Raw genomic sequence first — 12,821 nt, 5'->3', positions numbered from 1 at the left:
AAAAAAAAAAGAAGAAGCAGCAATCATTTTGTAGCTATGCTTGTGACAGCAGAAGTGGGGCATGAAGGATGGGAAATTCAGAGCAGCACAGCTTGTTCACGTCACCATTACTGTGGTAATGCTACTGCCCTTGGTGTGACAAACTTATTAAGTAGGAGACATCAATTAGGATTACTTTCTAATGGCAGTTCTCTGGCAGCAGGGAATGAGGGTTGCAGAGCCCTTCTGGTAGCTTCTGGTGCTTGGCTCTATACCACTGGCTCCAGCAGACTGTGGCGTGGAGTGGCCTGTGTCCTGCCAGGCTCACAGTGTGTGTGGTGGCCTGATTTTTCTCCCTGGAGTTTGGGACCTGCCTGCAGGAGTTGAGTTTGCTAGCTTGCCCTGAGCCTTGAGGACGAGGATGAGCTGGCGGTGAAGAAGGATGACTGGCCACCCAGTGCTCCTGTACCAACCCCTATATCCAGGTGCTGGAACAGCCAGTCACCGGAGCCAAGGGTGGCCTGGCTTCCCACCTGCGTGGTGGGGCCAGCAAGGTGGTGGCTGTGGACCGTGCTGTAGAAAACTGCGAGCACCAGAAACGTGCTTCTCTTAGAAGAACGAGCCCCTCACAGAGGAGGGCCAGTGTTCACAAACAGACCAGGGGAACTGGCTCTTGGAACCGGATGTTTTCTGGAGGCCGTGTTACCAGCCCCTTTGTTCTTCCAGGGGCCAACATTTTTGTGATGCTGGTGTCCCTCAGCCGTCTCTGCTTGTCATACAAAACCTCTGGGTAAATTGACTTTATATGGCGATGGTCTTTGAGTCACTCTTCTTGGACATTTAAATAGGTCTGTGTTTCCACTACGCTTAATTTTAGGTACCTTTGCGTGTTGTCCTTATCTCCAGGAACATGATGTATTTCAGCAGACGAGGCAGGTGCCAGCCACGTCTGCAGGAAGCCAAACGCTGTAACCCCAAACTGCCTTGGAGATGTTTTATGGCGCTGTATCTGAATGCCCGACCTGTTCCCCAGACCCATCTGCGCAGGGCAGCCCTTCGCATGTTAGGGAGCCCTGCCTGTTCAAACACCAAGACCTTGGCCCCGGCCCGTCTCTCGTCTCTGCTCTGACGATGGTTCACCTCTGCCTCGCCGCCAGCCCAGACTTTGTAGGCCCTTTAATGTCTATCCAGAGGGTACAGAAAGATCTCACCTTTCCTTTGGGGTGCAGACAGAAGGCCCCGTCTTTGGCAGTGCCAACGAGAAGGGGCTTTGGGGCTCTGAGGGCATCTCCAGCACTCAATAGGCTGCTGTTCGAACCGAGGACTGGTTCCAACATGGTGGTGGGAGCGAGCCGTGCCTCTAGGAAATATTTCCAGAGACACACAAGATTTATTTAGCAAGCCTTTCTTTGGCTGTGCTCTGCAGTTATGCATGAAAAAGACATTTGGGGTAAAGACAGAGCTGAGTTCCAGGTGGTTTTTTCATGTTGTCGCAACTTACAAGTATCCACTTATATAAAATGAAAGTGAATGGCAGCCTGTCAGCATAAATATGACCTCTCCAAGTGTTAGAAGTGGTGGCATGGAGAACTACACTAATGGTGGAGCACTTTATTGATACTTGTGTGCAATGATTTACTTTCTAATTTTTGATTGAATACTTTATCCAAAAAAAAAAAAAATTTCTCTCTTTCATTCACTCCTCCCTTAAATGGGATTTCCATGCACTTAAGATCAGGAATCACACTGGCCACAGTCAGACCCTGGCCCCCGTCTATAGTATGTGTATAAGACCCAGTGACTCATTGGGCCTTAATTTTCTCATTAACCAAGTCAGGACAAGAGTATGTATCTCATGGGGTTGTTAGAAGGAATAAATTATGCGAAATGTGTAGCAGGTCAAGCATGGTGCCTGGGGCATAGTAAGCTCTCAACGTTAGCTTTAATCTTTGGGAATCGTTTCATGCAGTTATAATTACACAGCTTGGATAGATGTTCTTTTTCCCACTTCATTATTTCTGATACACATGTCCGTTTATCAGTGGTCTTCTCATTTACCTTTTTTTAAAGTGGCTCCGTACTGTTTCACACCTAATGTGCCAGGACTCATATAACTGTTTCTCAGTTTCTGTGTATTTCCCTTTTGTAAAACAAAATCCTGCTGTAATCTTTGCACACAACTTTGTTTCTTCTGGAATGAAGTTCTTGAGTCAAAGGGCATGAAATTTTATTTTATTTTTTTGTCTTTTTTTTTTTTGCCTTTTCTTGAGCCATTCCCACGGCATATGGAGGTTCTCTGGCTAGGGGTCCAATTAGAGCTGTAGCCACCGGCCTACACCAGAGCCACAGCAACGCCAGATCCAGCCGTGTCTGGGACCCACACCACAGCTTACGGCAACGCTGGATCGTTAACCCACTGAGCAAGGCCAGGGATCAAACCCGCAACCTCATGGTTCCTAGTCAGATTCCTTAACCACTGAGCCACGACGGGAACTCCAGCCACGACGGGAACTCTGAAATTTTAAAACCCAGTGTAGGTGAGCAGATTGCCTCCCAAAGGTTTGAAGCAATCATTAATCCCAAAGCATTGTAAAATGTTCCTTGTGGTATATGAGGTTTATTTTTTCCCCCTGGACCTTGTAAATCCTGGTTTGTCATTTTGCTCACAGGTGTTAAGTGCCACCTAATTGTTTAACCTCATTTCATTTCTGTATAATTATCAGTTGCTTTTCTCTTAAGTGATTTTTTTCACAGGGTTCAGTTATTTGCCTTGCGGAGTTTGAGAAGTTTACTTTAGAGATTTTTATAGTCCAAGTACAAGTTTTTAATAAAATTGTGGTACAATGCTCATAACCTAAAATTTACCATTTAAACCATTTTTAAGTGTATAATTCCGTAGCAATGAGTACATTACAGTGTGGTGCCACCTCACCACTATCCGTTTCCAGAACTTTTCCATCACCCCAAAATGAAACTTTGTATTCTTTACGCAAAAATATTCTCCCTTCCTCCTACCTCTCCCCATCACCCCTGTCCAAGCCCTGGTAACCTCTGTTCCACTGTATGTCTCCATGAATTTGCTTATCCTAGGTAGCTTATAAATGAAATAATATCTCCTTTTGTCCCTAGTTTATTGCAGTTAGCATCATGTTTTCAGGATTCATCCACATTGTAGCATGTGTCAGGATTTCCTTCCTTTTTCAGTCTGCATAATATTCCATTGTGTGTGTTCACCACATTTAATTTATCCATTCATTTGTTGATAGACACTGTTGGGGGCATGTCCACCTTTTGGCTCTTGTAAATAATGCTGCTGTGAACATGGGTATACAGGTATCAGCTTGAGTCTGTGCTTGCAATTCTTTTGGCTCTGTACCTTGTGGTAGAGTTGATGGGTCATGTGGTAATTCTGTTTAGCTTTTGAGGAAGCCTCAAAATGTTTTCCAGAGCAGCTGCCCCATTTTACATTCCCACCAGCAGTGAATGAGGATTCCAAATTTTCCACATCTTTGCCAGCACTTTTTCCTTCTTTCTTTTATCCTAGTGGGTGTGAAGTACCTATATAGAAATTTTATCTTATATATATAGATAGATATAGATATAATTTTTGTTTTTGCCTTTTGTCCTTTTAGGGCTGCACCTGTGTCATGTGGAGGTTCCCAGGCTAGGGGTCTAATCGGAGCTGTTGCCACCGGCCTACACCACAGCCACAGCAACTCCAGATCCGAGCCGCATCTGCAACCTAGACCACAGCTCATGGCGACGCTGGGTCCTTAACCACTGAGCGAGGCCAGGTATCGAACCCGCAACCTCATGGTTCCTAGTGGGATTCGTTTCTGCTGTGCCATGATGGGAACTCCTATCTTTTTATATTTATATTTATATTTATATATATGATAAGTTCTCCTCCTATATCATTGTTTTGTCTTTTATTTCATCTTCCGTGGTTTTTGTAGAAAAGGAGTTAAAAGACTTTAAAAAAATCATGGAGTTCTCTTGTGGCACAGTGGGTTAAGGATCCAGCAAAGTCATTGCAGTGGCTCAGGTCACCACTGTGGCACAGGTTCGATACCTGACCCAGGAACTTCCTCGTGCTGCAGCTATGGCAAAAACAAATAATTGTGCCTGAGCATTCTTTTAGTGTTTCTAATTTCACCTTTTGCTTCAATTGTGAAAAGATGCTCTCTTGTCTATAGATGGAATAAATATTTTGTTCTGTTTCACTTTTTTATGTTAAAAAAATAACTATCACACTGGAATTCATAGTGGTATATTTGTATCTATATGTACGTAAATGTAATGAATAGGTTTCAGTTAATTTTTCTCTCTGATGGGGTCCTGTTATCTTACAAACATTAGTTTTTTTTCTTACTGTGGTTTTTGCTTAGAGTTTATCACTTACTGTATTCCTCGATGCAGTGAATATTCATTTCTGGACTCTTATTTATTTCTGGTTTTAAGCCAGTCTTGTGTGATTTTGATTACTGACGTGTTATAGGCTGCTTTTCTAATGTCCAGAAGGGCTAATCCAGCCTTATTGCCTTTTCTCCATGACATTCTTTGATAGTTTATGCAATTTCAAAACAGATTTGAGGCTTCTAGTGCTTAGAAGCGTGGTGAAATTTAAACGGCAACCAGAGGCATCTCCGTACTGACTGGGGAGAGGCTGAGCTTTCCCATCCGGTGACATGGTACAGCTTTAACCACTTTAAAGTTTTTCTTCTTTTTGCCATCTCATTCAGTTGCTTTTCTTGATATAATCCTCACCCAACCTGTGTCATGCTAATTATGAAATATTTTTCTAGTTTGGGTTGCTCTTGGGAAGAGCTGAGTTGACTGATTGCATTGGAAGGCATTGCTTTGGTTTCACGGATGAGAGATACCGACTGCTTCACTGTGCGTCGCGACTTTATGAGCTGATCTTCTGTTTAAAAAGCTTCCTTTGTTGGCAATCGCCTTCTCCATGCCCGAGTGAGGGGGCCAGAAAGACCTGCATGTACAACAAGAGTGTGTGCCATGCCACACACACACACACACACACACACACACACACACACACACACACACACACACACCCTAAAGATCTTGGAACACACAGTGAGCTGGCAGCGTGTCTAGGATTAAGAAAAAGAATTTCCAATTCCTGATCTTTTTTTTGGCGAACTGTAACTCAAGTATGTCTTAGTCCTGAATGAATATCTGATTCATAAAGTTAGAATGTTTAACCAGCGTCACAGAAGGAACCTTGTGAAATGCACAGGTTGCAGAAGTCAGAGGCCATCCAGCTCCTATTTGATCTCCTTACCCCATTTACCCTGTAATCTTGGTACCCAGCTTTTCTTCCCTTACAGGAAAACCAGGTCAGCCATCCTCGCCTCTCCCCTCCCCCCTCTTCCATTGTTTTTATTTAAGGGTCTTCTTGTTTCAGTGCTAGTTCTGCGACTTGCTTGGCACCTCTCTGAATGGTCCCTCTGGGAGCCTCAGTTTTGTCTTCAATAAAATGGGAATAAAAATATTTTCCTCATGCAGCTTTTCAGAGGATAAGTGAGCTAATAATAAAAGTGAATTTATGGGAGTTCCTGTCGTGGTTCAGCGGTAACGAACCTGACTAGTATCCATGAGGATGTGGGTTCAATCCCTGGCCCGGCTCAGTGGGTTAAAGGATTGGGTGTTGCTGTGAGCTGTGGCGTATGTTGCAGACATGGCTTGAATCTGGCGTTGCTGGGGCTATGGAGTAGACTAGCAGCTGCAGCTCTGATTTGACCCCTGGCCTGGGAATCTCCATATGCCAAGAGTGTGGCCCTAAAAAAAAAAAAAAAAAAAAAAGGAAATTTTCAAAAAGCAGACCAGGATCCTGGATTGGATCTTGGAGTAGTAAAAGGATATTAGTTGAAAAGCTGGTGAAATCCAAATAAAGCCTGAAATTTAATTAATAGTATCCATTAAGGTTAATTTTTTAGCTTTGACACATGTGCCGTGGTTAAGCAAGGTAAGTGATGTTATATAAGCTTGGATGAAGGGCAAGCTAATCTTTATACTGTTGTCGCAACTTCTCTGTAAATTAAAAGTTAATTCAAAACTTAGAAAGTTATGCGAGAACCAGCTTTGCAAATAGTAGTGTTACCCAATCATAAGGTTTTTTTTTTTTTTTTTTCAGGGCCGCACCTACAGCATATGGAAGTTCCCAGCTAGGGGTCGAATAAGAACTACAGCTGCCAGCCTACACCAAAGCCACAGCAATATAAGATGCGAGACTTGTCTGCGACCTACACCACAGCTCCTGGCAATGTCGGATACCCAACCCTCTGAGCAAGGCCGGGGATCAAACCCGCATCCTCACGGATCCCGGTCAGGTTCGTTACCACTGAGCCACGATGGGAACTCCTTAGGTGGTTTTATTTCAAATATCTTTTGCTAAGCACTGTGGACAATGTGAACAAGTGTAAAATCAGGCCTTTGCTCGAGAATCTGTTTCAGGGAAAGAAGCTGAAAAGACACGATTAGCCAACCAACACAGCTCATGTCACAGGGGCTGTGTGGTTGAGCAGCTGAGACTGTAGGTGCTGTGGTCCCGCGGAGGGATCGGTCTGGGCTGAAGTCGTGGTGGTGAGGGCTCCAGGAAGGAGGGCTGAGGGGAGGGCAGGGAGAGAAACAAGAACATAGGCAGCAGAGAGTGGAAGTGGCCAAAAATGGAGATTTGGGAGATCCATCTGTGGCTCAGCGGTAAGGAACCCAGCTAGTATCCATGAGGACGCTCATTCAATCCCAGGCCCGGCTCAGTGGGTTAAGGATCTGGCATTGCCATGAGCTGCGGTGTAGATCACAGAGGAGGCTGGTAGCCCATATGCTGTGGGTTCAGCCCTAAAAAGCAAACAAAACAAACCCCCAACCCCCCCCCCCAAAAAAAAACCCTAACCAAACAAGGAGATTTGCCCTCATTGTCAAAAAGGTACTGTCTTTTGGTGGAGATGAGTTGTGTATAGAGAATAATTAGGATTCATAGAGGACAGTGGTATTGCACAGAGCTAAAATGTCAACTGCAGCAGTTCTCTAAGGTGCGAGGAAATGGCAACTCCTCGTCTTTGACCATCCAGGTTTTCTCCCTACTTGAAGCCACAACCTGGCTCAGGTATGGGGCTTGTCTGCTCTGTCGCTGCTTTACCAGAGTGACCCCGGGCAGTAACTGAACTGTCTGGACTTTAGTTTCTTCTGGCCATAAGCTTTGTGGCGTGCATTTCCTTCTCAGGTCGCCAGCCCTGGCGTTCTGAGAACATGTGTGTGTGTGTGGGCACACCTTGTTTTTCCCTTTATTGTGCTTCACGGATGCTGCGCGTTCCACAGATTTGAAGGTTTGCGGCAGTCCTGCATCAGGTAAATCTTTCAGCACCATGTTTCCAACAGTATTTGTTCACTTCCTATCTCTGTGTCATATTTTGGTCATTCTTGCAATATTTCAAACCCTCTACTAGCAAAAAGATAGACTTACTCAGATGGTGGTTGACTTTTTTTTTTTTTAGCAATAAGGTATTTTTTAATCAAGTTGTTTTAAGACGTAATGCTCTTGCATACTTAATAGACTGCAATATAGTGGAAATATAACTTACCCTTCCTGGGAAACCCCACCATCCTTATAACTTGCTTCTCTTGCAGTATTTGCTTTATTGTGGTGGTCTGGAGCCAAACCTCCAACATCTCTAAGGAACGCCTGCACGCGTGCGTGCGCGCCTGCACACACACACAGAGTTTCTAGAAGCAGAGTATAAGCACAGCCACACAAAGTTTCAACGCTAAGATATTTGGCTTTCATATTCTCTTTCCAAATCCAGACTCAAGATAGCACAAAACCCTTTAACAGATGAACTACTTGAGTGAATCACAGGCTCTTGGATGGCTCTGTGGACAGATTCAGTCTTGGTGGGAACCCTTCTAACGAGATTTGCAGCTGCACGAACATTCAGACCCAAACAGTGTTGACTGGAGGGTCTTTTCCACTGGTATGCCTCCGGGCTTCGCTTTTGTTCTTTTCTCAGTGGACAGCACCATGATAGTTTTTTAATAGGTAGTACCTGTATGTTGTCAACACTTTAAAATTATAAAAGCTTAAACAGTGTAAAGAAAGTCACCTTCCTATTCCAGTCCTCCAGCCTCCTCTTCCCTCTGCAGAGGCAGTCACTGTTGTGTTTCTTGTGATTCTTTCCAAGATATTCTCTGAATATATAAGCATATGCATATATATATTCTTTGAACACACACACACTATATATGCTATTCTTCACTCTCCCACTTGTTAATTATCTTAGAAAAATTTTCCAAAGAACTAGAAGCCAATGTGAAGATTTTTGCCCCTTCCCTCTCCCGCTGACAATTTTTGGGGACAATTTTTGTTTCAATAAGAAGAGTAATCACAACAGACTGAAACATTTTAAATATGTTTAAATCCACGAAGACATAATGATTTTTAAACAGAACAAATGTTCATTTTTGTAAATTGGTACAACCACTGGGAAAAAAGTATGGAGGTACCTCAGAAAACTAAATAGAGAACTACCATATGACCCAGCAGTCCCACTCTTGGGCTTACATCCGCACAAAACTTTCCTTGAAAAAGGTACAAGCACCCATATATTCATTGCGGCGCTATTCACAGTAGCCAAAACATGGAAACAACCTAAACGTCCGTGGACAGATGAATGGATTAAGAAAATGTAGTATATATGCACAATGGAATACTACTCAGCATAAAAAGAACAAAATAGTACCATTTGCAGCAATATGGGTGGAATTAGAGACTCATGCTAAGTGAGGTAAGTCAGAAGGACAAAGACAAATACCATATGATATCACTTATATCTGGAATCTAATATATAGCACAAATGAACCTTTCCATAGAAAAGAAACTCATGGAGTTGGAGAACAGACTTGTGGTTGCCAAGTGGGAGGGCGAGGGAGTCGGGTGGACTGGGAATTTGGGGTTAATAGATGCAAACTATTGCCTTTGGAATGGGTGAACAGTGAGATCCTGCTGTATTGCCCTGGGAACTGTATCTAGTCACTTATGATGGAGCATGATAATGTGAGAAAAAGAATGTATATATGTATATGTGAATGGGTCACCTTGCTGTACAATAGAAAATTGACAGAACTCTGTAAACCAACTATAATGGAAACAAAAATCATATAAAAATTTAATTCTTGGAGCGCATGAGGATATCAACGCATTATTTTGAAAACTGTTGAGTAAAAGGAAAGCCTCAGGCAATTCTCCTGCCTTTTCTTTACAAACTGAACCTCAAGGTAGTCTCGAATAGTTTTTTTTTTTTTTTTGGGTCTTTTTTCCTTTTCTAGGGCCCCACCTGCGGCATATGGAGGTTCCCAGGCTAGGGGTCGAATTGGAGCTGTAGCCGCCGGCCTATGCCAAAGTCGCAGCAACTCGGGATCCGAGCCGCGTCTGCGACCTACACCACAGCTCACTGCAACGCCAGATCCTTAACCCACTGAGCAAGGGCAGGGATCGAACCCGCAACCTCATGGTTCCTAGTCGGATTGGTTAACCACTGTGCCATGATGGGAACTCCTCAAATAGTTAATAAGGGAAATTACTCTGTAGGCATGATAGAATTCAAATATTACTATTTTGCAGTCCTTAGCCCACTAGTGGATTTAGGCGAAAATCGTCAATGGCTGTTAACACTGGGAGAGAGAGACCACTAGACATTGTGTGTCTCCTGATGGGAGTACACAACTCCATCTGTGCTACACTCATTGCATGTGTACGGAAGTTAAAGGAATGTTATAATGAACTCATCACCCAGCTTCAAGTGTTATTAACTCAGGCCCATTTTAATTTCATCTATGAGCCGCCTCCCCCACCTTCCTTCTCCGTGTCCACCCCAGCTTCCCTCCTGCCTCGAAGTTACTGTATTTAAATTCTTGATATTACCCAAGTGCACTCCATAAAAGTTCTAGCAATTTCTCCTCCTCCCTGCAGTATGTATAAATTCTGGTTTTTCTTACACTCTCATCAGTGTGTGATGAAATATTTTTCACTCTTGCCTATGCAGTAGGCTAAAAAATGGCCTTTCTGTATAGTCTTAAATTGTATTTTTCTTTTTTGCTTTCCTTTTCCTTTTTTTTTTTTTTGTGCTTTTTCTAGGGCCACTCCCTCGGCATATGGAGGTTCCCAGGCTGGGGGTCTAATCAGAGCTGTAGCCACTGGCCTATACCAGAGCCACAGCATCTTGGGATCCGAGTCACCTCTGCGACCTACACCACAGCTCACGGCAGCACCGGATCCTTAACCCACTGAGCAAGGCCAGGGATCGAACCCACAAGCTCATGGTTCCTAGTTGGATTTGATAACAACTGAGCCACGACGGGAACTCCTTTATGGCTATTCTTTTGTATTTAATTTCCTTAGAAATTTTAGAATGAATTCATGTCATTCTCAAAAAAGTCTTGGTGGTTTTTTAATTGGGACTGAGTAAAATGTATAGATTTGCATACAGAGAATTGCCATCTGTTGTGTTTTACTAACGCAGCTGAGGTGGCCTGGAACTATAAATATAAATTCTTGCATTTATGTTGGGGAAACACCAGTTGCACAAAATGCAATCATTTATTGAATGACTAATTAAGTCTGTGTGCCAGATAATATTTCATATACTGGAGAGAAAGCAAATAAATTGGTAGCTCCTAGGATCATGATATCATGTGAAGAAATCCTAGTTTCAGCTGACCACCAGTCTCATGTTAGCCAATAGCATCATGTAGTTGCTTCAGAGGTATTATAATCTTGGGCCAAATCAGAGGGTGTGCAGCGAGAGAGAGAAGTGTAGAGAGTGAGTGTTTCAGGCTCTGGAGGCAGACAGCAGGGGTGTGAATTAGGTGCCTCGTGACCTTACAGGGTGTTTAACCTCTTTGAGCCTCAGTTTCTTCCGGCTGTAAAATGGGCAGATGTTAATTGTACCTAACTCATGCAGTTGTATGTGAGGCTTAAATGAGATGATCCAAAATGCTTTATAGTTTGCCTGGTGCATACTGGTGTTCTGTAAATATAACTAATATCATCTGTATTGGAAATCTGACTCTGCTGGTCTGATGGTGTCTCATTTATTACATTTTGCTCCTGATGTTATTTAGAAATGGGCGGCCAGAGAAGAAGATAGTGACAAGAGAGCCGCCACGTGGTAAAAAGAGGGTAACCTAGAGGCACTAAAAGAGTAGGCCTTTTTATTGGAACAGAGAGGGTGAATGAGAAACAGGATAGCCAGGCACTCATTTTGTATCGCGTAGGGTGTGGAGACGGAAACCATCCAGTGGAATTAGGCTTCACATAAAAAAAAAATCTTTCTGAAGTTCCCATTTTGGTGCAGTGGTTAACGACTCCGACTAGGAACCATGAGGTTGCAGGTTCGATCCCTGGACTTGCTCAGCGGGTTAAGGATCTGGCATTGCTGTGAACTGTGGTGTAGTCTGGAGGCTACAACTCCAGTTCGACCCCTAGCCTGGGAATCCCCATATGCTGCAGGTGCAGCCCCAAAAAGACAAACAAGAAAGAAAGAAAGAAGGAAAAAAAGCCTGAGCTGCCTGCTTTCCCATGGCTTCCTCCATCTCAGGCAGTGGTGATTCAGTGTTGCTCCGGCCCAAAACTTTGGAGTCCAGGAGTTCCCGTCGTGGTTCAGTGGAAACGAATCCAACTAGGAACCGTGAGGTTTCAGGTTTGATCCCTGGCCTCACTCAGCGGGTTAAGGATCTGGCGTTGCCATGAGCTGTGGTGTAGGTTGCAGATGCTGCTTGGATCTGGTGTTGCTGTGGCTGTGGCGTAGTCCAGTGGCTACAGCTCTGATTGGGTCCCTAGCCTGGGAACCTGCATATGCCACAGGTGCGGCCCTGAAAAGACAAAAAAAAAAAAAAAAATCTTTCTGGAAGTTCCAACTGCAGTGAAGTGAGTTAATGATCTGATTTGTCTCTGTGGAGGCCTGAGTTCAATCCCTAACCTGGCGCAGTGGCTTAAGGATCCAGCCTTGCTGCAGCTGTGCCTCAGGTTCAGTCCCTGGCCCAGGAACTTCCATAAGTCACGGGTGCAGCTGAAAAAGGAAAAAAAAAAAAAAAAAAAAAAAAGGAAGAAAAGAAAAAATCTTTCCGGCAGCTCTGTGCGTTCAGCAATGGAATGGCTCTGTTAAGAGCTGGCTGTCAGAAGAAATGTTCAAGAGGGATCTGGCTCGCCATTTGTTAGGGAAATTATGAAAGGAGTTTTCTGTTAGGTAGGTGAGGCTAAACCAAGGCATTTCCTATAAGATGCTAGTGTGAATGTACACACATGCAGTCATGGATGTGGAAACTCCTCTGTATATGGCTCATCCGTTTTCAAAGAATTTTAATTCTTTGAAACTGTGTTCGACTCCTTTTTGACTGAGAGGATATTGCAGTGCCTTGGGGTCCTTGTAAAGATGAGTGATCATCAAAGAAATGGAGAAATGAGGAGACTCAGGGATCAGTTTGTTTCACTTCTGTCTCTTTGTGTATTGTTACCTTGGAGACGAGTCCCTTATCACCAGGCCTCATCTTTTCCATCTAGGGTGTTAATCTTTGCTCCCCACTTTGAGCATGAATCTTTAAAAGAGCAAGCACGTGATTGGAATTTTCTGCCTCTTAGTGTGTATGGAGCTTTTTGAAGGAAGGTGCTATTTGTGCCTAGCAGACAAATGACAAGTTTAAAGGAAAAAATACAAGCCTTTAAACTTGGCCTTGGTCTTGGGCAAGCTCCATGTATCACTGACATACTTCCCTGGTACCTTATTCTTCCCGCAACTCTTTTATTGCAATAAATGTAATTACAGTAT

The 12,821-nt window shown here is 43.7% G+C and overlaps 1 protein-coding gene across 1 annotated transcript in view; it reads left to right on the top strand.

Annotated features, from left to right (window-relative positions):
• The window catches only part of WWP2 (WW domain containing E3 ubiquitin protein ligase 2), a 155,621-nt gene that overhangs the window by 97,648 nt on the left and 45,152 nt on the right, over positions 1-12,821 (top strand). The window lies entirely within an intron of this gene.

Source organism: Phacochoerus africanus, chromosome 8 (assembly GCF_016906955.1).
Source record: "Phacochoerus africanus isolate WHEZ1 chromosome 8, ROS_Pafr_v1, whole genome shotgun sequence".
Lineage (NCBI taxonomy): Eukaryota > Metazoa > Chordata > Mammalia > Artiodactyla > Suidae > Phacochoerus > Phacochoerus africanus.
The sequence above is the reverse complement of the archived record's forward strand: the minus strand, read 5'-3'. Positions and strand labels throughout refer to the sequence as shown.